This window comes from Miniopterus natalensis, chromosome 8 (genome assembly GCF_054644295.1).
Source record: "Miniopterus natalensis isolate mMinNat1 chromosome 8, mMinNat1.hap1, whole genome shotgun sequence".
NCBI classification, from domain to species: Eukaryota; Metazoa; Chordata; class Mammalia; order Chiroptera; family Miniopteridae; genus Miniopterus; species Miniopterus natalensis.
In genome coordinates, this window is record NC_142088.1 from 24,187,707 (window position 1) to 24,215,243 (window position 27,537).

The window sequence follows — 27,537 nt, forward strand, 5'->3', positions numbered from 1 at the left end:
GCAGGCCAGGTAGTGAGATCGTGCGTGGGCTTCAATCTTCACTGAGGGTAGAGCTGTCTTCCTTTGTGCCCCGAGGAAAGAACTGTCAGTGAGAAAGCTCTTAAGCACGCAGGCTCGGGCACCGTGCTGAGGGAGGGCTACCCCTACACGCGGCAAGGAAAGACAGGGACACACACACCCGTGCATCCTCCTGCTCTAACTTTTCCACGAGAGCATCCTCTGTCCTTTGTCACTTGGGAAGATTTATGGCCAGTCAGTGAGGAAGTGCATCCCCCAGGTCATTATGTTATTCTCATTCCCCTGAGGGTTGCCATGGACTCTGCACACCCTGGTCCCCTGGAACCAACTTGCTGGCATCTCTTCCACTTTTAGTTCCAGCTGTGCGTGCTGGGCCCAGTGGTGTGCAGTAGGTTAAAATACTATGTATTTTAAGTACTTTCAGAGAAACTTAATTTTTGTATGTCTGTGAAGGACAGTGGTATAAATCCCCATTTTACAGATGGTGTAATTGAGGCCTTCCCTAGGTAACCAGAACCAGGAGAGAACCTAGATTTCTTAGCTCCCAGTTCAGAGCACTGTTGTTTCTGTGGATTTGGCCTCTTGTCTCATTTACCTACTGGACTCGACCCCTACATTGCAGTAAAGCTATATCACTGGTATCATATAGAATACTTTGTTTCTTATTGCATCTACAGAAAAACTTTAGCTTGTGATTTTTAAAAATGGAATTAAGGATTCACAATATAGAAACTGATCACTGCCCCCCCCCACCCCCCCAACCTTATTGCTTTTCTCCTGGCTTTATGCCTCACACTACGTAGGTCTACAAAGTGAGAGTGACCGAAGGTGTTTTGTGGCAGTCACACCCTTCTCCAACTACTTCTAGGCTATAGTGTTTTCCTTTGAAGTAGAATAAGAGAAACATATTTAAGTACTATAATTAGCTTCAAATATAAAGGGAACCAAATCCTCTGTTCTTTGAAAGGTCTGCTTCTGAATGAGCTGCTTCTCCCTCCTGGAGGGATGACTGTGCTCCTCCCACAGCACACCCTAGCTTGTGGGTGCAGAGGGGGACTGGGGCTTCCATCTCGAATGCACAGGATCTGTCAGGGGCTTTCTGATAAGTCACCGTGCTGGACAAGAAACCTCTCCTGGCATTTTATCAAAAGTTCTGGCTCAGCTCGACATGAAGATCAGTGAAAGTAGTTACACAAGTGACCCAGAGTTTACAGCAATGAACAATGACATCTAAAGAAAACCTGGTAGAGTTTTATGCGAACTGTAATACCTTATACTCTATCCACCCAAACGAAATGTCACTTGAATAGACCTTAAAGACTAGATACAGGATAACGCCTAAAGATCATACCAGAAAATAGAGTCATATAATCGCTTCACTTGTGAGAGCTCCTTGGTGCATAGACACGCATTTATTGTGGGTTGGGTGAAGGCCCACCATCATAAGTCCTCAGCTTGGGGACATAGGATCAGCCTCTGTGCAGAGTGAGTCAGGCCAAAGGAGGTGCCTCTGCTTAAAAATGTTCCCTTCTGCTTCCACATCCTTAATCTTGGGCTAATTTGCAGCTTTGAATTTTTCTAAGTGTTCAACAAGAAAGGAAAAATGCCTGTGACTGGTTTTGTCGCAGAAAGAGCCTGAAGAAAATGAAGTGCCAGTGTTACATGGTGATTGCTTCCTCGCAGACCTTTGGTGGATGTCCCCTCACGGTAACCTCTGTGCTCCGTGGGTCCCTAGGGACTCTGCTGGCTTCTAGCACCCTCTGCGTTCATGTGGCTCATTGGGAAATCCCACCGCTTCCCTGCCAGAGGGTTTGTTACCTAGGTTTAATTTCTGTTTGGAATGAAAAGTATAGTCAACTTGTTTCTGTGGGCTTTTTTAGAGCGATATGCAAAACCAGAGTTAGAGCAACGGAAAACAAACATTTAAGAAAGCACATAATTAGGGGGATGCAAACTCAAACTGGGGGGGCTGATTTCATACAGGGGAGAGGACTGTGTGTGGTCAAAGCCAGGGAAAGAGTGTGTGCTGGATTCATCGGCTTTGGGGGAACCGCCTCCCTTAAAGTGGAGTCCAGGGAGCTGGAAAGTTCAACACAAACCTACAGGTTGATAAAAAGTCACCAACCTAAACGGATCTGATTAATAATCAAAAGCGTAATTGTCTCTCTGTTGTAAAATCTCTCGTTAGCCAAAGGCCCCATAAAAGCAACCAAGTACCGCCGTGCCAAGTCATTCCTTTGGGACTTTTCACCGAAGGGTTTACAGGGACACGTTGTCTTCAGGGCCAGGAGATCGTTGTCGCAGGACCGCAGCAGAGAAGGAGGGAAATGAACATTTAGCAGCATCCCTGTTGGCCAAGAGGATGAGACGAGAAAAATTTAATGAAAGAAAACACACCAACTCCCCAACACACCGTTTTTCGAAGGAAAGATAAAAGAACTAGGATGCCTGTAAAAACCAATGCGGTGCCGAATTTGAGGGGTGCCGTGAGGAAAGCTCCTGCTGCAATATGGGTAGGGGTGGGGGTCTTTTCGCTCTAGGTGGCAAAGGCAGCCGTCATTTGAATGCCGTCGAACAGCTCTCCAGCGAACACAAAAGAGCAGACGGTTCCACTTATTTCTGAAATTAGATGCAATCATATCCGTGAAGCACGCAGCAGCAAACCACCGTAATCTGCATCACAATGCATTATCCCGCCGCGCTCCCTGACTGCATCTACCCGGCAGCAGGGACACTGAGGTGACCCGCACTGCGCCGCCCAAGCGCCAAGCCACGCGAAGGCAGGGCCGCGACAAAGAAGAGCCGCTTGCTGCTGCGAGAAAAGAGCAAATTATAACAAGAGTCAAGCCTCAGCTAATGCAAGACTAGCATCTTCTTGTTCACAGTTTGCATAATTAGATATCATGAATAGGTTTTTTTATTGTTCTAAAAATACTCCCGCTTTGTTTAAATCCGCTATTTCGTTAACAGCATGACTTTGCCACCAAAATTAGTGAGGTAGTTAGGGCAGCAGCAGAGATAAGGTACTTTTAGTTAACATTTAGGAAAAAATAATCTCTTTATGGGCTACTTCCCCACCCCCAAACCCTCACAATTACGGAAAGGACCTAGGCTTCCCACCCCCTAGAACTGAGAGGCGGCCCGCGGGAACGACCGTGTGAGTCGGGTAGGAGCCTGAGGGTCAGAAGGACCCCGTGTCCTAGTACTGGTGAAAGTGAGTTTTATAACTTTTCTGAAATAAGACATTCGGAGCCTCTACCAATATCTTCACAAATTAAAATCCTTAATACAGCAGGGCCCAGAGTAGCAGTACTTGCACTCCAGATGATCACAAAGCAGAAGGTCAAGTCCAAAGCAGAAAATACGACCCTTTTTTGGTTTCACTGGTTTAAATGACACTTCCATTGCCCCCCTAGAACGGTGGGGGACAGGAAGACACGTCGTTTGACCTCCTAATCTCCCATCACCTTTCTATTTTCCTTCTCATGCTCATGGTCTTCATGTTATAAAGAGCGTCTCTCTTTCACGGAAAGAAGTGGGCACCGGGTTCTTTCAGGAACTACACACATCATTCAGAAGTTTTGTCCCCCCCCTCCCTTTTTTTGCTCTCAGCCTGTGAGCCTGAGTAGCTGCTGCTGAGGAGCTATAGTGACAATGACCAGTCCTGGGATCTATCTTAGTGTCATACTCCAACGGGACCTCAAGAAAGGGAGGCCACGGTCAAACTGTGTTCAATTTTTCCACAACTCCAGAAGCCCAGAAACTGGCTGGGAGCCTGGGGGCAGGCGAATCCCCAGCAGCCCTGTCACTATTCCCACAGCAGCAGTAGCAGCCGCGCAAAACAGTCCCTTTGGAGACTCGAAATCACCATCTCTCAGTCCTCCCAGGACAGGCCCAAATGCCCACTTTGACAAAAATACCCTAAATGGCATTTAAAGGGCAAGGCTTATGTTATTCTTGAATACGCCTTACAATGCACTTTTAACCTTTGTTGGGTTTACTTCACAGTAATGACCCACAGGCTGCCAGTGACTGAGGCAAAGAAAATGGCACCAAAGCTTTTATTTTATTTTGGATTTTATTTATGAGTTAAAAAATGCATTTTATTACAATTCTTATATTTCTATAGTAGTTATTATAAGGAGATTTTTCAGATCTGGCATCATTCCTTTTTATAAGGGAAATAATAATAGCCATCTTAACAATACTGTGATACATGATGCATTGTGACAATTTCTATTTCTGCTAGAAACAGTGAGCCCCCAAAGCCTCCTGGCTATGCTTTTCTTACCACAGTAGCCTGCAAGCTCAATGAAATTATACGACTCCTCCTTTCTCCTCCAAGTTACAGGAACAAAGGAACAATCATCCTGGGTCAGACCTTAGGTGCATCTCCAGTAGACAGAGGTGTCAGGGACCATTGTCACCCTCCTGAGATCACATAGAGAAAATTAAAAAGGCATTCCCCGAATAACTCCGTCTTCCTTTACAACCACTTAGACATTGACATCTGTGATCCCATCTGAACTCTCAATAAATTGGCTTCTCAGATATTTGAGGTAACGAAATTTTGAAGAATACCATGAAACTTGAACTTCTCACTTGATCTAAAACTGTTCTTTCCTAAATCTGGTAATTGGGGCTTAGATGAGTGGGTATTGACACCTTTCTGATTTAACTTTGATCAGCTTTCATCTTTCCAGAGAGCAACGTGCTACTTTTACAGTCTAATCTCAGCAGAGAAACCCCTTAAAACCCAGGATTATATTCCATATCCCTCTATGGATAAATTTACAGTCTGTTCTGTATTTCTTGAGATGTAGTGACCAGAACTGCATGTAGCACCCCAGGTGGGAATAAACCCTGTTGTTGTACAAAAGTAACCTAACACCTGCTGACAGCTTCCAGCTTCCTCCTGCACTTGGCCTCTCATAATCTAAGTAAGCTTGTCCTTCATGCTTCTAATAAAAGACACTTAAAAAAAGTCAACAACCTTCAGACCTCTGCAGATAAAAATCTAAGTGCTTATGTCTCATCTTAATCTATATTCCATTGAAATAAGCAGTTGATCAGTAATAAAAGATAGAGAGTAAGTCTAGCTGTTGTAAATTGTTTCAAGGGACATTTTAAAATTTTAGTTGTTAAAATCAAGAGATGGAATTTTCCAATATGTTAAGATTCTGTTGAAGCATGAAGCCCAACATAGTTTAATTTAATTGTATGTAAGCTTTAGGATAAGTTTTGAACATATTACAAAGTACCTAATGACCTCTGCTTTCTTTTGACACATCTGTTACTGATCTCTTGTGCCAGGAAAGGTGATGGCAATCCAAGTTGGAGGGTGCATGCCTAGATTGGGATAATTCTGTACTGATGTGTTCAAGGGGGAAAATAAAGTTCCATCAGACAGGCACTGATGTGGCACAAACTCCCCCTTCCACCCACCCGTTTCTCCAAGGCCACTGCCAACTCACCCTTCATTTCTCATGCTGATTATAAGTGTAGCTTTGACAAGAGGGCATTCTGGGTATCAGACAACCGCATTATAATTCTACTGAAAAGTGTTCTTATTGTTTCTAAATTACTGGTTATAGTGAGCAGCCCTGGTGACTTGGGGGGAGGAGGCATTTTGAACAAACACATTTAGCCTTAAAGCTGGTCTTTGTGAAAGGGGAAGAGTGGCGGATGGAGATCACCTGTGTACCTCAATATGCAAAGTGGCTTCTGCTTGGGAAGAAGTGGGACCCTCTAAGTTACTTAATTGCAAATATTAAAGAACTTCTAGGGCACGTGTTGAGAATGACTGCAATACCCAAACTGAGTCTTCCTCTCATAAAGACCCATAGCATTGTTTGCTGCACCAGCCAACAGAAGCCAGCCCTTATTTATCTTTCACATTTTCCTGACCCAAAGGTCAGGGTCTTAGCTATATGGTCTCAATTGCCAGGGGCTCCCTTATGGTGAATTTCCTGGGAGTGATGTAGATTTTAAAGTAAAGGCAAGAAAAGAACTCTGGTCTTTCTAATATTCACCTTCTTCATATTGTTTTCCCAGAGCCAGCTTGGTAACCGTAATGCAATTCAGGGACTCGGATGCTAAGGCGGCACTGGGATTCCTCTGTCCAGTGGATATTTCGTATGTTTTATGCGTGCTGCCTAATAGCCCTGTATTTTGAATGTCTATGTAATCAACACTTCACTTATTATCTTCAATTTGCTTGCCTGGTCCCAAGACCTTCTTTAATTCCTCAGGATCTTTGAGTTCTGTTTATTGAAGTGTAGACGAAATCACAAAGGCGAGTGATACCTCTCAGAAACAAGATATGTTATCTGGATTACAGCAGGTTCTGAATAATAATGGATTTAAGACGCAAAACCAGAATGTTGTCCACTGTGGGTACCATTCCCAGCAGGTCTGGCCTTGCCCCCCGGAAAAGACCAAAATGTCAGTTTCACTGCACTACTGTGGTTGCTGTTGTAATAAGAGAGGATAATAGCTAGGTTTTTTTGGTTTCAAACAACTGATTTATGATGCAAAGCTGCTGAATATTTCTGGTAAGGGAATGCATTGTTCTTTTTTGTTTCTGTCTAAAGTCAAGAGCTGGAATATTTGATCGGAAATATTTGGGTCAATCTTGCATTCTAGATAGTATTGCTGCTTCATTCACTCTAAAAAGATGGCTCTTCAATCTTCATCTCCCTACTCTGTTCCCCTCTTTGCTCCACTGTACTCTGAATGAGTCATGTAACTCATCTTTTTTGTCAGTTTGGGTATGATAGATGAATACAAAGAGCTATTTTTGTTTGTTCTGAACATGAAGAACCCTTAATCAGCTGGTTTGAATTAAAGGTTAAATTTCTTTCATGTTTTAGAGATCAGAGCATTGAGAATTATATGTATATAACTTAAAGAACTAAGTAAGATTTGCAAATGTTGGTGAGTGGTCATTATGTCACATATGTGGGTAAGTTAGGAGTGGGACGGAAGGAAACGGGAAAGTGTAGAACTGGGGATGAAGAGGAATGATACTGAGGAAAATAGAGGGGTGCTTGGGAGAGATGAACGTATATAAGGTGTGTAGAGATAACTTCATAAACCGCAGCCACCCCTGCCTGTCTTAGGTGCCCCAGCAAGGCCTTAAGTGAGTGGTTTTATCTACTCATTTAAACAGGCCTCCAGGGCTCTCTCTACAAAGGTCTAATTGGACTGTCCGGTGGAGATGGTGAGACTGCCGTGGAGTCAAGGGGACGACACTGGATCCCACAATGAAGACAAGTTCTAGACCCAGCTCCTCCACCAGTCAGCCAGGCGAATCCACAGGTCTTTGGGGCTTTTGTCTCTTCTGGAAAAATGAGAGTGTGGGCCTAAATAATGCCAAAAAGCTCAGTCAGCTCTCAGAATCTAAGAGCTTCCCTGTTTCTGGGCTGCTCTGGAGAGGCCGGCCAGGCCCCCTGGCCGCGGAATTAGAGGCCTGTGGCGGAACAGTGACGGGCTGAGGCGCCAAGTGGGGCACAAGGCTATTTTGCTGCCTCTTTTGAGAATATCGTAGCCACAGGTCAAAAATAAAAGCACCTGTTCACAGGTGAACTTGCACACATAGAAACGTGTCCTCTCATGCCTGTAGATCTTTAAAAAGAACTTCTATTGACTTTTAAAAGAGCATTTCTTAGAGAAGTTAAAGTTAGGGAGCAGAAACAAAAGCTGCTGAAAGAATCCCAAACTCCGTTTCAAAATGGCCCAGCACTTACCACTTTGGCCAGTAATTGAATCTGGCTGATCTGTTTTCTTGTCTATACAGTGGAGGCAATACCTATGTTCTAGGTGCTTCATGAAATAAAACAAGATTATATATTCAAAAGTGCTTCATAAAATATACGCTTTACACAGGCATGTCTCCCAATCATTACAGCCATACACATGCCTGCGACCCAAAGCATTCCCTACAGAGCTGGGGGGAGGGGTGTCCTATGGGAGAAAACCCCTCCCCAAACCATTTGGAAGTCACAGGCTCTGTTCATTCAACAGGAGACATTTGCCAAGTGTTATGAGGGAACTCTGAGCCCCCATCCTCTTTCCACCTAAAATGACAAAGTCGTGCTGATAGGAACAAAAAATTACAATGTCAGCGCTCGCGTTGTACATTTGAGGAAACTGATGTCCACAGAGATTAAATGACATGACTAAGGCGACACAGCAAGTTTGCAGCAGGACCCTGGTTAGATTCCTGGACGCTTGTTACCCAATTGTGGTTTTTTAAAAACTTTTCTACACTAACATTATTTTAGCTAAAACTAGTAAACTGATGGGATTTGCTTTTAGGCTGAGCGACAATTAGTAACCTAGGTCCTTGGTATTAATTACTTAAAATATTTGAGGAAGTAATAGACAATGGAAAGCAAAATTAGGTTAAGCAAGGGGAAAATAAAGCGTTAGCACCTTTTCCTCCACTGTCTAGATATATTAGTGTATAAAGACACGGTCTGTATTTCTCTGTGTCAAATACCACCTAAGATGCCCCTGAGTGTTTGCTGGGAGTGAGAGGAGGAGAGCTCTGGAGACGTGTTTATTCAGCAGTTACCAGTGGATAAGTGAATTCTTTCCAAAATTTTACTTTGGGACCAAGATTTATCTAAATATGTCACTGTTTAGACCACTAAAAAATGGTATAAAACTTCTGATTCTCATTTCATAATATGTTAATCTTTCTTTATTTATTCCTCTCAAATGTTTTTAAAACAATCTCTCCTTGGGACAATTGGATCTTGTTTATCCTGTCAAATTTTAGTAGAAAGCAAATTTTTATAAGCAAATTATAAAGCTTTCAACACTGAGGCTTATTTATGATGGAAACGCTGACAGAATGTTAACTGTAGTGGCTTCGGTGATACCCATGCCAGTGAGGTAGAATTTCCAAATTGAGCAAACACTGTAATTATTCAGTATCTATTTTAATGCCCTTCCCTGCCCCCCTAACCCCCGCCCCCCATATTTCAAGGGTGTCCCATCCGTTTTTGAAATGAATTTTTAGATTTGACATCAACTTTATACAGTCCTTGAAAGTGAGAGACCTTAATTTTGCAGATTTTTTTTTACACTGTAAACCTTGTTCTTGTTTCCTCAGTAAATTGATTTAAAAAGCAAGACATAGCAGAGTGGTATCCTACTTCTCTTTGATGCTTGGTCTTAAATTCAACTCTCATTGACTAGAATTAAATCTTCCAGAAGAAAGTAACGTTTTGCTCTTACCTCTGAACCACAATAGGGAGGGGAAGGGAAAACCTGAATCCAGCCCTTCCTTTATAAGCCACTCTCTGGGTTCAAACCTGGGTGGCTGTGAATACAATTTCTCCAAGAGGCCAGACAAGTTTTCACCTATTTAAATAACAGCAGAAGTTCCTAACATTTCTCTTTCCAAGGTCTTAACAAGCTTCACAGACCTAAATTAAGCTTTATAATGAAATTTTAAAAAATTAGAAGGTGATTACGAAACTGAGGCTCTGATGGAAGCACCAACCCCCCTGGGAAGGCACTGCAGGCCGGGCCCTGCGGCAGGAGCCCCCGGCGCCTCCTCCCACCTAAGCAGTTAATCAGCGCAGGGCTCCATCAGGGTCTGGAACGGTTCATGCGCCTGCGGCAGCCGCAAACCCCGCTCGCCTGTGGAAGGAAAATGAGTGTGACATGCAAGAAGGAGCGCCTCGGGAGAAACAGAGAGCTCGTCCGGCTGCCAGCTCCCAGGCCTGAAGGACCCGGGAGACCCCAGATGAAGAGCGTTTAATCCGTAGGGGAAGGTTTTTGAGAACTTTTCCCCTTTCGGCTCTGAAAGGGATGTTGATCCCAAATGTGTGGAGAAGGGAAAGGAGAGAGAGACATGAAACATTCGCCTGTCAGGGGAAGGAGCAGAAACAGTAGCAGCCGCAGCGCCAGAGAACAGGGCTGGGGGGCAGAAAGCGCAAGGCGCCAGCCCAGGCCCTCCCCCAGCTGCCGGCCACCGGGAGGGCAGGGCAGTGGGCAGCGCCCCGCCGGGCACATGGATCCCACTGGACTCAGCGAGCCAGGGGTGTGTGCCTCGCGGTAGAATAATAGCTTCTTTTTGCAGATATAATCCTTTGGCTAATGTACCCTTTTTACATTACATTTTTATATCAATTTCAGCTTCTGGTCTGTTATGTAAAGCTACCCAACTGTCTCATTTATCAAATAATTTGCACGGAAACAGATGAAAGAATAGGAGAGAAGGAAAACAAGACAGCTTTGATGTGCTCCTTTATCAGAAATGCGTGTCAAAGGTCAAAAAAGCAGTGCTCCAGAGTCTCTTAAACATGTCATTGTCATAATATAAAAACTGACTCACTAACTTAGATTATTTGGAGAGTTAAGTGCTTGTGTTATTGCAAATTAAACTAATTAGTATCATTTCCTGACAGCTGCAGTGAGTGTTAGCAATTCCACGATTTTTCTTCAGCCGTTCATGTGGGATGCACAGAGAAGAGACAGATTTGTGATTTAATGGAATGGAATCGGCTTATCACACTAAGGGCGCATCGTGCCAGCGCCAGCAGAGAAGGCCTCCCACCCCCATCTCCCCGGCTCCTCCGTTATGGCTCTACTATTAACTTATTACCTAGGAGGAGGCGCACAGATGTGAGGTGTCGGTGGTTTCTCAAATAGTTATGAGATGGAAATGCATCGGGATTTGCCTGTAATATTTCCCTTTTGGAATTGCTGAGATTATGCTCTCCTTCCTTTGAACCAAAATTGTAGCTGCCCATAAAACATGCTGGAACTAATTTCCTACCACCGCTAGCTTAATTGTTATAAAGCAGCCTTATAAAGACGCCCCGACCGGAGCTTCCAGCTTCTGTAAATGAACAGCTGAAGCAAAGGGTTATGGATTTCATGAGCTTACCTCTGGAGCTGATGAGCTGCTAACATAAATGGTTATCAAAGAATAGCGATAGGTTGCTTTGCAACATTAAGCACAGGAAAACTTATACGATGGCTTCACCCTATTAAGGAATAATTAAGGAATTATTCAGACTGGACACTATCAGCCATAATCTGATCCTCACAGCCAGGCGCTTCTATAGAGGTTAAAGAAATGACAAACAGAAGCATGAAACAGAAGGAAGAGAGGGAAGGCAAGAAAGAATGGAAGGAAAAAAAAAAGTAACAATGAGAAAGAAACAAAGATCTCCTATAACTACAGAGTGAGGAGTTCAGATCGTAATGGGCTCTTACCCCTCATTTCTGATTTTGCTCCTGACTTCTACTAATACTCATTTTTCAGCCCATCTCAAATAAAGCAGCAAAGGACTCAGCAATGTCTCTGGGACTGTTGAAGGGAAACCAGTTAAGAAGCAAAAGAGGGAGCTAAGAGCAAGGAGAAAGCTAAAGGGACCTCTATTCTGCCTCCCAAGGCATATAAATAATTTATATATTAATCATATAAATAACTGACTTTCTTACAAATGAGTCAACAGTTCACTCAGGTTTCAAGAACCATTTATTGCGCTTTCTCCGCTGTTCGGGTAACTTTCTGCCCAGGACAGACTGAGGGTTCCCCAGGAGGGAGCAGCGGGCTGAGCAGTAGGCCTTACCCGCGACCCTTTGGAATCAGTGATTAGAATGGAATCTCTGAGTTGGGTGTTGGTGTTTTTAAAAGTCCCGTGGTGATGGTGGTGGGCAGCAGGGTTAATCACTGGGGTAAAGGATCTAGAATCAGCAAGTCTGGAGAACAACCAAAAGGCAAGGTGATGAGTCAGCTGCATCTTTTAAAGTCGCCAAACTGTCATTGAATGGCAGGCAGATTACCAGAAACATACACGTCCTCGAGCTCAGTGTCCATGCTTCCAGGGAGATACCCTACAGGGCTACCCATAAATGGGCACCAGGGGACTGGCTGTGTTACTGTTTGCAGTAGCAAAGGGCTATAAAAAAACCTTAAAAGGCAATTGGTTAAATAGATCATTTATAACCACACAACAAAATACTACAAATGTTAAGAGTGAGGCAACCCCGTAGGTGCTAATACAAACAATCCCTAAGATAAAATTATTAATTTGAAAAAATAAGATAGAAAACACATATATGGTGCACTATTGTTTTTGTAAAAGGAAAAAAAAAAGATAATATATGTATTTGATAATCATAGGAAAGATACAGAGAAATCCTGTAACCATAGTTGCCATAGTTATCTCTGGGGAGAGGATTTGAAACTGGGGTTCAGAAGAAGGAGAGAGACTTTTCGCCACATGCTCTTTCATACTGCCTGAATTCTTTTCAATGTGCAGAGTACAGATGTCACCTTTAACATTAGTTGATTTTTAAAAATCAAATCTCTTTAGTAAGATATGTTCTATTATTTTTATTCTCCTACAATACTACACTGCTATCACATAGGCACAGTTGCATTTCTGTAACTTAGACTTTAAAAAAAATCCTGTGTCATTTAAAAAAAATTTTTTTTTACATTAAACAAACTGATAATGCAGTGGGCTTAGTTTTCTCTTCATGAAATCTTTGTTAAAATTATCAGCCTTTATTGTGATATCTATCCAGTTGTTTTCAATAGAGCTATTGCTTATTGAGCCCCAATCTATTAGGAGCAGATTGCTTCAACAGAGCTGTGCAGACACACAAGATACATGTTGTGGGCATGGCGCCTGGTACACAGGAGGCGCTCCATTGGCTTTGTTGGGCAGTGGAATGACAGGCAGGCACGAAGGAGGAGAGGCACAGAAACGTCAAAGGCTGACCAGTGGACACTGCGAGTTCATGCCAAAATTTTCACTACTCAGCAACAAAATGAGAATAGTAAGGACATGCAGTAGGTTTTTTGAAAGCTAAGCTTATTTAATTTAAATGTCTGTCTTTGGAGAGTAAGCCCTTCTGTATCTTGAATGTTATAAAGCCCTTCCTTTTAAGAAATAATGTGATAATAAATACAATTGCTGATTTTTACTTTTAAAGCCCTCATTTGCTAAAATAAAAGTGGCAAACCTATGCTGAGCTCCCAACTTTTACTTTGCTTGGTAACAATAAGAGTCAGAATTGAATTAACAATGGGGAAAATGGCTGCTGTCAATGGACTACTTTTTATTAGACTTTTTACTTTCTAACAATTGTTCTATGTAAGATATTATTTCTGAAAGTATATAAAACAAACATAATATTAGTATATTCTTAATATAATTTGCTTTTTAAAAGAATTATGTAAAACTTCCGCCTTATTTTTTTTTAATTTTCACTTAGAAGTATTAACTCTTTTCTAAAACAACAATTGAAAATAAGCTCTAAGATAATAAACTAAAGCATGTGGGAAAAGTTCTTACATTGATTAAAACCATAACTGAGGAATATCAGCTCCCTTAATTCTCAGTGACCATTTTGCACCCCCACTACCATGAAAGCAGGCTCATTATTAACCAAAAAGGAACTATATTAGAGCAGTGACATCATTTGCAATGTGTTGACAAACTGTTGACTACAGTGATTTTTTTCCCCCTGAAAGATTAATTTTTTGTCTTCCAGGCTTTTTGGCCATTGTAAATTTGTATGTTTTTAAAGGGTTCTAAGAGATGCCTCCTTTTAAACTCGGTCTTAAAGGATGAATGGCGAAAAAGGCACACTATGTTCTGATGGCAGTAACCACAGGATTAGATTTACCTACTTATGTATTTGTTTTCTTCATTAAAATGTGAGCACTTTAGGGCAAGGGCTCTGCCTGATTCTACTCTATATGTCCCTAGCACTTGGCATCAGGGGTGTCACACAGCAGAGGCTCAGTGCATAAGTGAAGAAATTGGCTGAGCAACCAAGTAGATTTGAAAAGGCATAATTTAAAATTGCAACCCCCCAGCCTCTAACATGCAAGACCGAGAGGACAACTCTGAAGAATCCCTAGTGTATAACACATATGGGTGATTCCTCAGCTCCCTGAAACAGTCCTGGGTAAACAGCTTTAAATCATGTTTTCTAGTCTGATTTCGTACAGAAATTTATTATCATCTTGTCTTTGGTGATGGTCTTAGCTGAGGCTAATGAGTTTAAGAAATGGATGTCTGGTAAATGTGGTTGACGGTTGGCGGTGTCTCTGGTTTAGAGAAGTTAAAGTACATTCCATTAAAAAGAGCATTTTTGTTCTACCTTTCCACTGGGAAAGGGGAAAAGTTCTCTTCTTCTCCTTTCCCTCCCCTCCGCTTTCTTCTCCCTCCAAGTTCACTTTCCACTTCATTCCACCCACATATCCACCCCTTCCCCACCATTGTCTTTCTTGGGTAGCACCAATAAATCCCTAAGGGTTCAGTGTTCCTGTTGCATACACGTAATTTAGTGACTAAAATGAAAAACACACCATCGTCTCAATGTCCCCCACGCCCAAACTTTATGGACAAATAGTGTAAAGACAGGGGATGAGCTGCCTGGGGTCAGGAGAGTGCTTTCCAGTTGAGAGTGGGTAGCGCTTCAGAAGAGAACACCTTACCCAGAGAGGTGCTTAATTATCGCTGAGGAGGGTGACTATATCTGCTGCTGGACCAAAATAAACTTCATGGTTTCAAATGAGGTCAGGTTCAGTTATAATTGTTGTGGCCGTGGAGAGTCATCGCCTGCACTCTTTTTCCATACTACAGGCTCTGGAACACCATTTAACGTGATGTTGGGCTGCCCCTTTGAGGTGTCAGAGAGGTGCCAATATTTATCTTTACACAATAGACAGAAGAAGTAGTGCTCTCTTTAGCCAGATGTCCATTTTTTAAATAGCTCGTGTAGAAATGTAAATGACACTCTGTAGCTATTCAAAACTCACTGTGTTCTGTGAGGGAGCAACACATGGCTGCGGTGCAGTCTTCTGCAGACTCAAAAGCCGCCTCGGTGGCCCGAAGGAGCCCTAATGGGCCATTGGGCAACAGCGCGGATGTTTCACTAACGGCCTAACCAGGCATTAGCATTGCAGATTTCGCTGCAGGCTCTATACGGCCCTTCTTTCAGGGCCCCAGACATGGAGCCAATTATTAATTCTTTCACAAAGTAATTTACCCAGGAAGGAACATGTTAAGCAATGATTCTTATGCCAACATTTCAGTCTTTTCTGAAGATGTTTCCCATTTAGACTAATGGAAATTTGGCCTGAGTTACAGGAAGGCCCTGGACAGCAGCGGTATATAATCAGAAGGTTTGTCATTTATTAATTTTACAATTGTTATTCATTTAGAAGAAAAACTAGGTAAAACATTGTCCTTACAGGAATTTATTTTCTCATTCTCTGCAGCGACTCAATAGGTTGGCTAATAATGCCGCACCCATGTCACACCGAAGAGGCAAAGGGAAAGGAGGCAGATGGAAGGGAAGCCTGAGAGCTCCCGATGAGCTGTTTGCTTTTAAGGGCCTCTCTTCTAAACAAATACACGAACAAAAACAGTTAATGAAGACCTACTATATGCTGAGCATCTTGACAGATGCCTTCATTTTGTGTTAAAATATTCAATATTTTAAATTTCAGAAGTGTGTCTGTATTTTATTATTACAGGAAAAATACAGACTTCAAACTGATAAAATGGAAAAGCAAAGCAGCTAATAGGAGAAAACATCTATAATCTCCCTTCTCAAAAATAGGCACAGCAAACCCTTCTGTATATATCTCCTGGCCTCTTTTATCTTTTCTCTCTCTTTCTCTCTGTCTCTAGTATAATCTTCCATACTTTTACTAGAATGGGATCACAATACACAAACTATTCTATAAACTGCTCTTTTCTTTGTTTTCATAGTCTGTAAACTGCCTTTTTCAGTTAAAAACTCATGGAAATGAGAGTACATATAGAGTTTATTTTGTTGTTACAATTCTTGTGCATTACTCTTTTAATCTATTAATTGAATTATGGCAAAGGAGAAAGTTTTTAAAAATTACACCACACAGAAATAACAAATGTTAATATTAAGTAAACATAATTCTAAATTTTTCATATATATAGTCTCTATTACTCCCTTAAATGATTGTGCTGCATAGGTTAGGTAGCCAGCTCTCTATTTATGGATAATTAATTTTGTCCCAGTTTTTGTTGTTACTGTGTGTGAATATATTTCCTTGTGCATTTGTTTAATAATTTCTTTAGGTTGAATTACTATGAGTAAAATTTTTAGATCAAATTTGTATATATACTGATTTCCTTTAAGAAAGGTAAAGTTTTTAAATCTCACCACTGCCAATGTATATTTCTCTAATTATCAATGAATATAAACATGTTTTCATATATTTATAGATTATTTATACTTCTTTGAGACTCGCTTGTTCGTGTTTTTGTTTGTTTCTTCCTTTTTGCAGTGTTCGTCTTTTTTCTTTTCCTTTCTTTTTGGTTGATCTGTAAGAGATCTTTGGTAAAGATCTCTTTGCCAAATGTGTTGCAGTTATTTTTTCGTTTGTGATTGGTCCTTTGTTTATGGTACCTTCACCATAAAACAGTTTTAGAAATTTTATGCTATCGAATCTCTTTCATCATTCCCTTTATGGCTTTTGGCATTGGTCACACCATTCAACTATTATTTTTAAAATATATCTTACATACTCTCATGTTTTAACACTTAAAACACTTGAAATGAATAAAATTATTTTTCATAATTTATTTTTGTATATGGTTTGAGGAATATATGGTTTCTATAGTTTTATATATTGCCAAACATGTTTTCCACCATCACTTACCATTTATTTCTGAGCAATTTACTGATCTGATATACACGTTTTTCATAAATGCCTGCATATTCTGCGGTGTGTTAGATTTTCCTGTTCCAATGAGCGCTCTCCCTACTCCTGCATTGGTGCCTCACCTAATTAATTGCTACAGCTTTAGAGTCTACTTTACTATGTGAAAGGAGAATTTTTACATCGTTGTTTTTCTTTTTCAGAAAATTTCTTGTTTACTATGTATTTTTTTCTATATGAATTTCAGAATCAATTTATTAAGGAACCAAAAAAATATTCTGGCATTGTTAACCAATCGTAAGGAGCTAAAGGATTTGTAAATTGAGGCATTATTCTTGTGGGTCAACATTCATATGGACTCTGGATACCGAGTTTCAATAAAAGCCCAAGAATTCCGTAAGATTCTTGAGGTAAAACTTATTCAACAAATATTTATATGTCTGGCACAGTATTTTCCCTAATTGTGAGTTTTCTACCATATATTGGTGTAAATAAGATTTGTGACATCAGCACAAACAAGTTTGTGTTAGGGTTTATAAGGTTGCCTCTGAAATTAGAGTAAAAGAATTCGTGAAGTTCCTGTCATTCTGTTCCTTATCATCTGACCAGATTGGTTTTCATGCTCTGGGGTATTGTCTGACTCAGAGAATACCCAGTAAATGAATATAATGAGTAACTGCAAGACGCCTGCAGATAGGGCTCTGCTCTGTGTGCCTTTACATCACAACCAAGGGGGGAAATGGAAGCTCCAAATGTTAGCTCAGCGTCACAGCCGTGGTGCTGAGCTCTTGGTGTTCCTGGGCCTCCAAACGAGCTTCAGGATTCAGTTTATCAACCGTCCATAGACAAATGCCTGTTTTTCTTTTCCCATGAGCTGATTAGAGTTGTGGTCTCCTGTAATTCATGGCATTCCATTATATTTATTTCTGCTGGAATTTTCAGGCTGAATTACTGTAACTAATATACCACTAAGTCTGTGCTGCAGAATCCCTGACCTTTTGAATCTTCCTTTTTAGCAGAAAATTGGCATAAGAAATTTCAACACAATAAACGCTTTAATTTTTGTCTTAATCTTGATCCAGAATCCATATGGTTCGATTTAATTATGTCAGAAGCTCTTTGCCACCAGTATCAGTTTGGATTAAGGGGTTTCGAAGATTGTGGTGATAGAAGAAAAAGAGAGATTAGATTATTCTATTTGCAGTGGATTATTGAGGGTGGGGAACAAAAATATGAAATGTGATATCCTTTGGTCTTTTCTAAAATAATTTATGCCCACAACTCAATTTGAGTACATAGATTTTTCTGGCCTCCCAAACCATGTGATTTGAGAATTAAAAAAAAAAAAATCTTTCACATGTAATTGGAGATTTTGATTCCCACTAGATAACAAAATAATGGACTGTTTGCATCCACGGCCCTTCAGTGTGGATTTGGGAGAGCTTTTGAAGTAAGGGCGTGAGGCGGCAGGAGAGGGTGGCTGGCTCACTATTGCGCAGGGACGCTGTGGGTATAAGCTGCTGTTTCTACTGTCGTAGGGACTGGCGGACTTTCCGCAAAGGGCCAGGGAGTAAATTATTTTAGGTTTTGTGGACGATGTATGGTCTCTGTCTCCCCCTCCTCCTCTCTTCCTCACGTTGCTTGTTTGTCTTGTTTTTACAACTCTTTAAAAATGAAAAAAAATCATCCTCAGCTCAAAGACTGTTCAAAAACAGGCCATGGGCTGGGGCTGGCTCACGGGTTGACTTTGCCAGGCCCTTGATGGAGCCGGGGGCAGGCAAAGCCGCCTTCCATCATTAGCCTGTGAGCTGCTGCGGCCGCCACTCACACAATACCTCACCTTCTTATTCCCCTTGGTGGCTTATCCAGCTGTCCTGACCATTGTCCCCTCTGGTCCTCTAAGCGGCGCTTATGGCAGATCCCGTTATTCCTATACTAGAGAAGAGAAAGCAAGCTCAGGACCTAGTGACTTGCCCAAAGCCACACAGATGACAAGGGGGAAAGCCAGGAATGAGTGCGTCCTGTGATTCAAGTTTGTTGCTCTTTCTGTTAACTCAGATTGAGTCAGAGAAAGCACTGGTAGGAAAAAAAAATCATATTGAGAAAGCTGCTAGCTCATAATTAACATGTCTGTCCTCTGGGACTCCCAGCTTTAACGCAAATAAAAAACCCAGGGACCTACATTCCCGCGCCCTCCACGGCGCAGTGGCCATACGCATTCAGGTAAACTGCCACGTCCACTTGCAGCCAACTCAAGATTTGGGGAACTCTCCAGTTAACTCAGAATTCCCACCTACCCTGATAAAAATGATGTGATTTTTGCTTTATTAATGCTTTAAATGGCTGAGCAAGGAAGCGGTAGTTTAGTTCTCAGGAACGCACCCCAAGATACTGAAGTGGATTCCTTGGGTGGAGGAAGCAGGGGGCCCGACAACTGTTCATTTCATCAGCCCGCCGACAGGGGCCTGAGCAGTGAAATATAACAGAATTGTTTGGAAAGACACGTGAACTCAACTTGTGTGGCCCGGAGGCTAATCAGAGCCTCCATCATAAAGAGTAGGCAAAGGTACATATGGGACTCATTCCTGCATTTTTATGGCTTAGAGACATGAACTGTGTATCCCGTTACACAGCAAATAACACCAGCGCGGGAGAGATAAGGTCCAAGACACACAGTAACTTTATGGATCGTATTGAGATATATTTTCCACCAAACATCGCAGGCTAAAACTGTCCAGTGATATTTATTTCTTGATTTGGATTTTTTTATTCACTGCTTCCTGTATTTAAAAGCGCGTATCTTTAAGAAGCCTGTCACTCTGTTACACTTATTAGCTGAGCACTACCAGAGCGCTGCGGCCACTTGTGGGTTCTGCAACTCGAAAATGTGGAAATGTTGGAGAAGTTTCAGAAAGGACTATGAAAAACAAAAGTACTGGAAAAATAAAGCCTAAGAGGCAAGATTAAAGGGATTTATTTTTGCTAAGGTTTAAAAATACTTAAGAGTGACTGATGCTGTGATTAGTGATCACATTAAAGATTTTCACATAGAGGACACAGGGCAATTATTTTCTCTTTCTCTTCAGAGCAAAGATGCAAGGACAGAGTCTAGAACTTTGATTTCTGATGTGTAGATTCCAGACGTGATGGGAAGGACAGGTAGGGATGTTGCTGCTAAATTATTTAAAGGGATCCTCAAATGTATTTTATTTTATCAAATACTAAATACAAAAAGTATGGTGTGTTTTTTTTTTTGGTATGAAATGTTTGCCATTAAAAGCGAGCCTTTATCTTTGAAAAAGTTAAGAACCACTGATTTGGAACATAGCATTGGGGTATGAATGTGGTATAAAAATGAATTGCCTAGCAACAAGAATTATTAACTAACAAGCATTAAAATGTATTTTGATAGACCAATTAAATAATTTAGACCACTAGTGTTTCAAGGTGACCCAGGAATTTCTTTATTCCGCTGTTACTCACTGAGCAGCATTCATACAGCAGTGCATTCAGCACTCTGCTAAGCCTGGAGCTACCTACAACAGGGCCAAACTCTGGGGTCATGGCATTCACCATCTCTCAGTGGCTAGTAGAGTAACACACTAATTCATGACCAGCACGTGAGATCGCTTCTATTCCTGTAATTCTAGTGTTTTCAACTTAATAACAAAGATAACATTTTGAACAGGAAAGGTGAATATTTTTGTGTGAGGCTATTTCTGTATTTAACATAAAATGATAACCAATAATGAATAAAGAAGCCTCCTTTAAAAATCCTAACTTTTCTTTCCCATCTGTGGAACAGTAAGGAATATTCATTTCCCTGCACAAACGCCACACGAATGTTTCTTGTTGTCAAAAGTTACCTCCTCCCCTTCCCTCTGTTTCTTCTCCAAGGTAAGGGTGAAGATGGCTGTAGTTTTTTTAGTAGCAAATTGGCCTCATTCCATTAGATGATGATTTAATCTCCAATTACTCATTGAGCTTTCAATTCACTTAGAGGTTTTCATGATGATAAATTTTCTTTAAAGAACATCATAAATTTATGTCCTAATGGACCAGCTACATAAAGTCTGCGATTACAATATAGATAAGATATATTCATCTCCGCTATTTAAGGGCCGGACCCCAGTAATAATATCTATTTTAAAGCTATCCCTTTTCCTTTTTATTTTTGGTCCATTTAGCATTACCTTTAATGTGTCAGATAGTACAAGGAAAAGACAAGATATGTCATCTCTTCTCCAGAAGTATTAGGAACAATGCTTTTCTTATTAGATCATTAACTGAAAATTCTTAAAATACCTTCTCATATACACTTAAATCTGCAGAAACATATAAACTTCATTCCAAATCTCAGTCTCTTACAGTGGATAATGTTTACTGAGCACTTGAATTACAGCCAGGCACTGTTTGAAACACTTAACATGTATAAGCTCATTTAATCATTTTAACAACTATGAGGTAGGTACTATTGTTATTCACATGAAACAGATGAGAAAACTGAGGCTCAGAGAGGTTAAGTAACCAGTCCAAAGTCACACTGGTAAAGCCAAGGTTTAAGCCACATACCCTTCACTGTTTCTCAAGAGAAAATGATTGGGGTTTTGGGGGGGCATTCTAATTTGGACACAACATAAAAATATAAGTCCATTTTTTTGAAAAATCTTTCTTTCTAGAATGCCTGGTGTGGTATATTCAATAATAAAGTACTCCATAGCAGTGAAAAATGAACGACCTACAGCTAACTATATCTGCATAGGCAAATGTCACAAACTTAATGTGGAGTTAAAAAACAAATACATAATGATTCAATTTATATAAAGTTCAAAACCATGCAAACAAAACAATAGAATGTCCAGGGACATACCTTCATGATAAAACTTGAGGGAATCCTCTACACAAAGTTCAGAATATCATGGGGATAGAAAAAGGGGAATATAATTTGGGAAACTTACATAGGACATTCAACAAATAATATGTGATATATTTACTCAATTCATTCCAAAACAATGAAAATAAATAAAATAGAGCTACATGCATCTGTGTGGATAAATCTAGACTTTATAGCTTTGCATGAGGAGGAGCATTTGCAGGATACATACCAAATATTATCTATATAAAGTCTAGAAACATACAATAATCAGTACACTATTTAGGATATGTCAAGATTGAAAAGCATGGGAATGGTAAACAGAATCCAAAGGGTAGTTATCCTTCAGAGGAAGGGATGCCCAAGACTTACGGTTGATAATAATTCATTTCCTAAGTGGTGGCTACATAGGTGTTCATTTTTATCTTTACATAATATATTTTATATTCTTTTATGCATGAAACATCTTATAATAATGTTTTATTGTGGTTATATATATATTTAGCACTTTGGCCATTTTACATATACTGTTCACTGGTACCAAGTGCATTCACATAGCCATCCACCACTATCCATTTCCAGAATTTTTTTTTTAATAAAGGGTTTTTGTTTGTTTGTTTGTTTGTTTGGGGTTTTTTAAGAGCAGTTTAGGTTCACAGCAAAGGTGAGTGGAAGATACAGAGATATTTCTATACTCCCTGCCCCCTCATATGGATAGCTTCCCCCATTATCAACAAGCTCACCAGAGTGGTACTTTTGTTATAATTGGTGAACCTGCACTAATAAAATATCACCCAGAGTCCATAGATTACACTAGAGTTCACTGCTGGTGTTGAACAAAGGAATAATGCCAGGTATCCACCATTATAATGTTATACAGAGTAGTTTTACTGCCCTAAAGGTCTTCTATGCTCTGCTTATAACACTGTATTTTAAACAAAAATCTTGTTAAGTGATATCTAACAATATATAAAATGGACAATGCCTCATGACCATGTGGAGTTTATCCCAGGAATGCAAGGCTGGTTTAACATTCTAAAATCAAACTAAAAAAGATAACCATATGATCATCTCAATAAATACCAAAAGAGATTTGAGAAAATCCAACATCCATTCCTGATCAAATATTTTCAGAAAACTAGGAATAGTAGGGAACTGCCTCAACCTGATCAAGTGCATCTTTGGAAAACCTATAGCTAACATCATACTTATGGTGAAAGACTGAAAGCTTATTCTTAAGATCAGGAACAAGCCAAAGATGTTCACTGTCACCACTTCTATTCAACATTGTAGTGGAGATTACAGCCAGTGCAGTCAGATAGGAAAAGAACCTAACAGACACCTATGTTGGATAGGAGGAAATAAGACTGTCTTTATTGACAGACAACATGATCATCCGTGTAGAAAATCTAATGGAATCTACAAAGATCTAGAATAAGTGAATTCAGCAAGGTGGCTGGTTACAAGAGTGATATACAAAAATTAATTGTATTTTTATATATAAGCAATAAGTAACCAGGACTCAAAATTGAAGAGCAAAACTGTTTACCTTAACATAAAAAATATGAAATACTTAGAAATAAATTTGACAACAGATTGAAAGACCTGTGTACTGAAACTACACAACATTGCTGACAGAAATTAAAGATGACCTAGGCAAATGAACAGAGAAAGCATGTTCACAGCTCAAAATTCAAAATTGGTGTAAAGATAAAAAGATCAATGAGACAGAATATCAAATTCAGGAATAGAAACACACATACATGGACAATTCATTTTTTTTTTTTTACCATAGTGCAAAGGCAATTTAATGGAGAAAATACAGTTTTTTCAGCAAATTGTGCTGGAACAAGTGGATATTCATATGCAAAATAATGAACTTCCATCCATACCTCATGATATACACAAAAATTGACTCAAACTGGACTTCAGAACTAAATGTAAACGTAAAATTATAAAACTTCTAGAAAAAGATTGTAAGAGAAAATCTTTGTGACCTTAAATTGGGCAAAGAGACATGTGAAAACCTGGAGTGGAGTGAGAGATGGGTGGATGGGGGGAAAATGGGGGAAATGGGGGACATCTGTTATACTCTTAACAATAAAATACATTACCAAAAAAATTGGGCAAAGATTTCTTAGGTATAATACCCAAAGCATGACCCATGAAAGAAATAAAAGACAAATAGCACTTAACCAAAATTAAGAACTTCTGTTGGAATGACACTGTTAAAAGAATGAAAAGAAAAACCCTAGGCTGAGAGAAAACGCTTGCAAAGTATACATTTGATAAAGGGCTTGTATCCAGAATGTGTGATAAGGAATTATCTCAATACTCAATAATAAGGAAACAAACAACCCTATTTTTAAAAATGATAAAAGTGTTAAACAGCCACTTCACCGAGGAAAATACATGGATGTCAAATAATCACATGAAAAGCTACTCAACATCATTAACCATTAGGGAAATGCATATTAAAACCAGAATGAGCTTGCTAGACACCTACAGGATGTCTAAAATGTAAAAGACTGACCATACCAAGGGGTGATGAGGGTGGGGGGCAGCTTGGACTCTCATAGGCTAAGGTGGGAATGTAAGATGGTATCGCCACACTGAAAAGCAGTTTGCCAGTTTCTTAAAAATTTAAACACAATATAAATCAACTATGACATTTCTAAGCATTTACCCCAAAGAAAAGAAAGAATATATCTATACAATGATTTGTACATGAATGTCTATAGCAGCTTTATTTGTAATAGCCCCAAACTGGAAACAATCCAAATGCCCATCAACAGGTGAATGGGTATACAAATGGTAAAATAGCCACACAATGAAATAGCTAGAGAGAGATGAGCTATTGACTCATGGCATGCAACAGCGTGAATGTATCTCAAAATAACTATGCTGAATGAATAAAGCCCGAAAAAGAGTGTATATCCCGTGATTCCACTGAAGTAACGCTGTAGAAAATGCAAACTAATCTGTAGTGACCACTGATAAATTGTTGCTTGGGGCAGGGAATAGGAAAGGGTGCAAGGGAGGGATTCTAAAGGAAGGGACATAAGAAAAATTTAGGGATTATGACTATGTTCACTGTCTTGTGATTGTGGCAGTGATTTCACTAGACAGTATATATATATCATATATATCAAATATATATAAAAACTTATGAAAGTGTGCAATTAAATATATGCCGTTTGTTGTATGTCAATTATATATCAATAAAACGGCTGTAACATTTTTATAGTTTCTATGACTTTGTGCCCTTAATCACTTGAGTTCACCAAGGTATGCAACCATGTGTATCATGCTCACATTTTCATCCCAATGACACTAACAATAACTGGAAAATTGAAAATTAATTAACTGCATTATGAATTATTTTTAAGTTACAGGATGCACAAGCAATTACTTATTTAAGCTATGCCCTTTAAAAACAGCTACAAAATGACATACAGTGGCAGCAGGCTGTAAAAATCAAATAGGAATAGCATTATGTGAAACTCAAACTGGAATATGAAACGAAAGCGATGTACCTGTCCAAACAAAAATGTGCGTGGGGGCCCTGTGTGAAATCCTGAAGGGGCTTTTCTCCTGGCGCAGTTCTAACCCTATGATGAAAAGTATCTTTTCCTAAAGTGTATAATTACCCTCTGTCACTCTCAAATCTCCTCTGGTGTCTGAGCTCGCTTAATAATGGCGACCAGATGAGCAGAAATGAAAACTAAAGGCCTTCTACCAATTTAGCGGCCCGCACATAATGCACCTAGAACGGCAGTTTGATTGCCAGTGCCCGTCATTCTGTCGCTGCTGCTTTTTTCTGTTCCCGCGCCAGGGCCCTGGGCCTCGGGAAGAAGGCGGCGCCCTGCTCCGTGGGCGCCGAGAGTCCGGGGGAGCCCCGCTTCAGCCTGGGCTGGAAAGATGCAGAGCGAGGCCGAGGAGGAGCCGAACCCGCGTGGGCCGCTCAACGCCAGCGGCGCTCTTCACGCAAACATCATATTACATTTTGGTTCATTTATTTTCAAAAAAGAAAAAGTGAAAAGCATTACTTTTTCCCAGTAGAAGAGGGAAGAAAATTGGAGTGTTTAGGGATATTCAAATGAATAAGAAAAATACATTGAAATGAGGCTAGGAAGCCCCTACCACAGTCCCCTCAGGGTATATGGAGCAATAACCAGGGGGAAAAAAGGCATTGAAGGTAAACCCCAAAGAGATATAATGCAGCTTTGACACAGAGGAAATACTGTTAAAATTTCATTATTTTTGAATCTGAGAAACTCTTGCATTAAAACTGTTACCTTTAATTACACGTATCCATTCACACATGCCAACTTATTCATACTTAGTCTTTCCCAGGTCCCTCCTCAATCGTAGCAGCTGCTAATAATAATCGCTGGGGAGAGAAGCCCCCACAGTACACAGGTAACTAACTAATGTAGTAAAAATGATAAGTTGGATGTTTTAAATAGTTGAGATGACCTCCCTCACTTTTAAACAGCTGACACAGCCTTAAACAGCAGCGCCACAGGTCCCCAGTCAGGGGAGCACTCCTCTCCGGACCCGTGTGACCAGCTCCAGTGCGGGGGGAGAGCTTCGGGGTGTGCCGTGCGTGTGGGTGTGGACAAGGGAGTGGGGAGGCCCGGGATACCCTCAGTTAAAATGCAGCATATTCAGAGTTCCGTGAGAAGGCCTGGTACGCACAACCCCACTCCCCACTAAGCGCAGCGTCGTCGCGCGGAGCTGAGGCAGACCGAAGGACATGAACAGCTCGCGGCAATGTCAGGGCCCGACCTAGGGCCTGTAACAGATCTCCACTCCCACAGACCTCGGAAATTGCCCAGGAGAATTGTGGACGGTTTTCAGTTACCTTAAAAACATCCCATATAGGCCCTTCTTGTACATGGACAAGCAGGCTGTACGGATCATTTGTCTTTCCCTGCGTGCTTACCCCTGCCCTGAGCCACCTGTACAAGCAGCCCGGCCTCGATGTGAATATCTTCAATCATTACAGGCTTCTCCTCAATCACTTCCTTCATTTTATAGTAAGTTTTGCCCCATTTTCCCCTTTAGATGTGCTGGGGCTTGGGTAGGAATTTGAATCAATTCTTCTGGCTATTTTCTGAGACCGGTTCTGTGTGGGGCCCTTAAGTTTGTCAGTGTGGGAGGCGATTTTGAGGAAATGGAAGGCCCCTTAGCCCTCACACCCCCTGGTCACATGGGGAGGGGGACAGCCGGAGAGCACTATTTTACCCATATTAAGTGCCTCTGTGCACCACGTCCTATGGAAAACCAGCCCTAGACTTCCGCAAGAAACAAGGGCGCACAGACTGGAGCTGGTGGGGGGTTAAGGCAAGCCATTTATTTGGGGGGTCTAGCACAGGGGCAACCCTGTCTCCATGGCTCTGAAGAGACCACCGTGGACTGCTAAGTGCTGCCGGGGTCTCTTTAGGACAGGTTCAATGTTAGCGAGCTGGAAGTCATGCAGAAGAAAAACAGCAGAAAGGAAGGCAGCTGGGGGGGGGGGCTGGACTAGGCAGGCCCAGAGGGCCCAGCTCTCGCCTCCTTGGCTGAGTAGCAGCCAGTGGGGCGCACAGCCCTCGGCAAGGATCTGCTGAGCGTCAGTTCTGAGGAGCCCGGACTTACCCAAGGAAAGCAATGAGCACTGTGCAACCCATCAGAAGAAAAGTTCCCAACCTTCCGCGTGGCCTTGCGCATCTGTCATAAGCAAACAGAAATGGAGTCTTCCAGGAGAGGTTGGGTCGCAACCTTCTGAAGCCAAATTGGACAGGGTCCCATGTTAATACTGAGTCAGTGGCTGGGAGACAGGACTTCCTGTTGCTGGATTACATCTTGCTATCTTCTTTTGTTCCCTCCTTGGCATTTGTAGACCCAGCAAAGATCAAGAAGGGACTGGTAACCTGCTTTCAGGTGCTGGGAGACAGGAGCGTGCCAG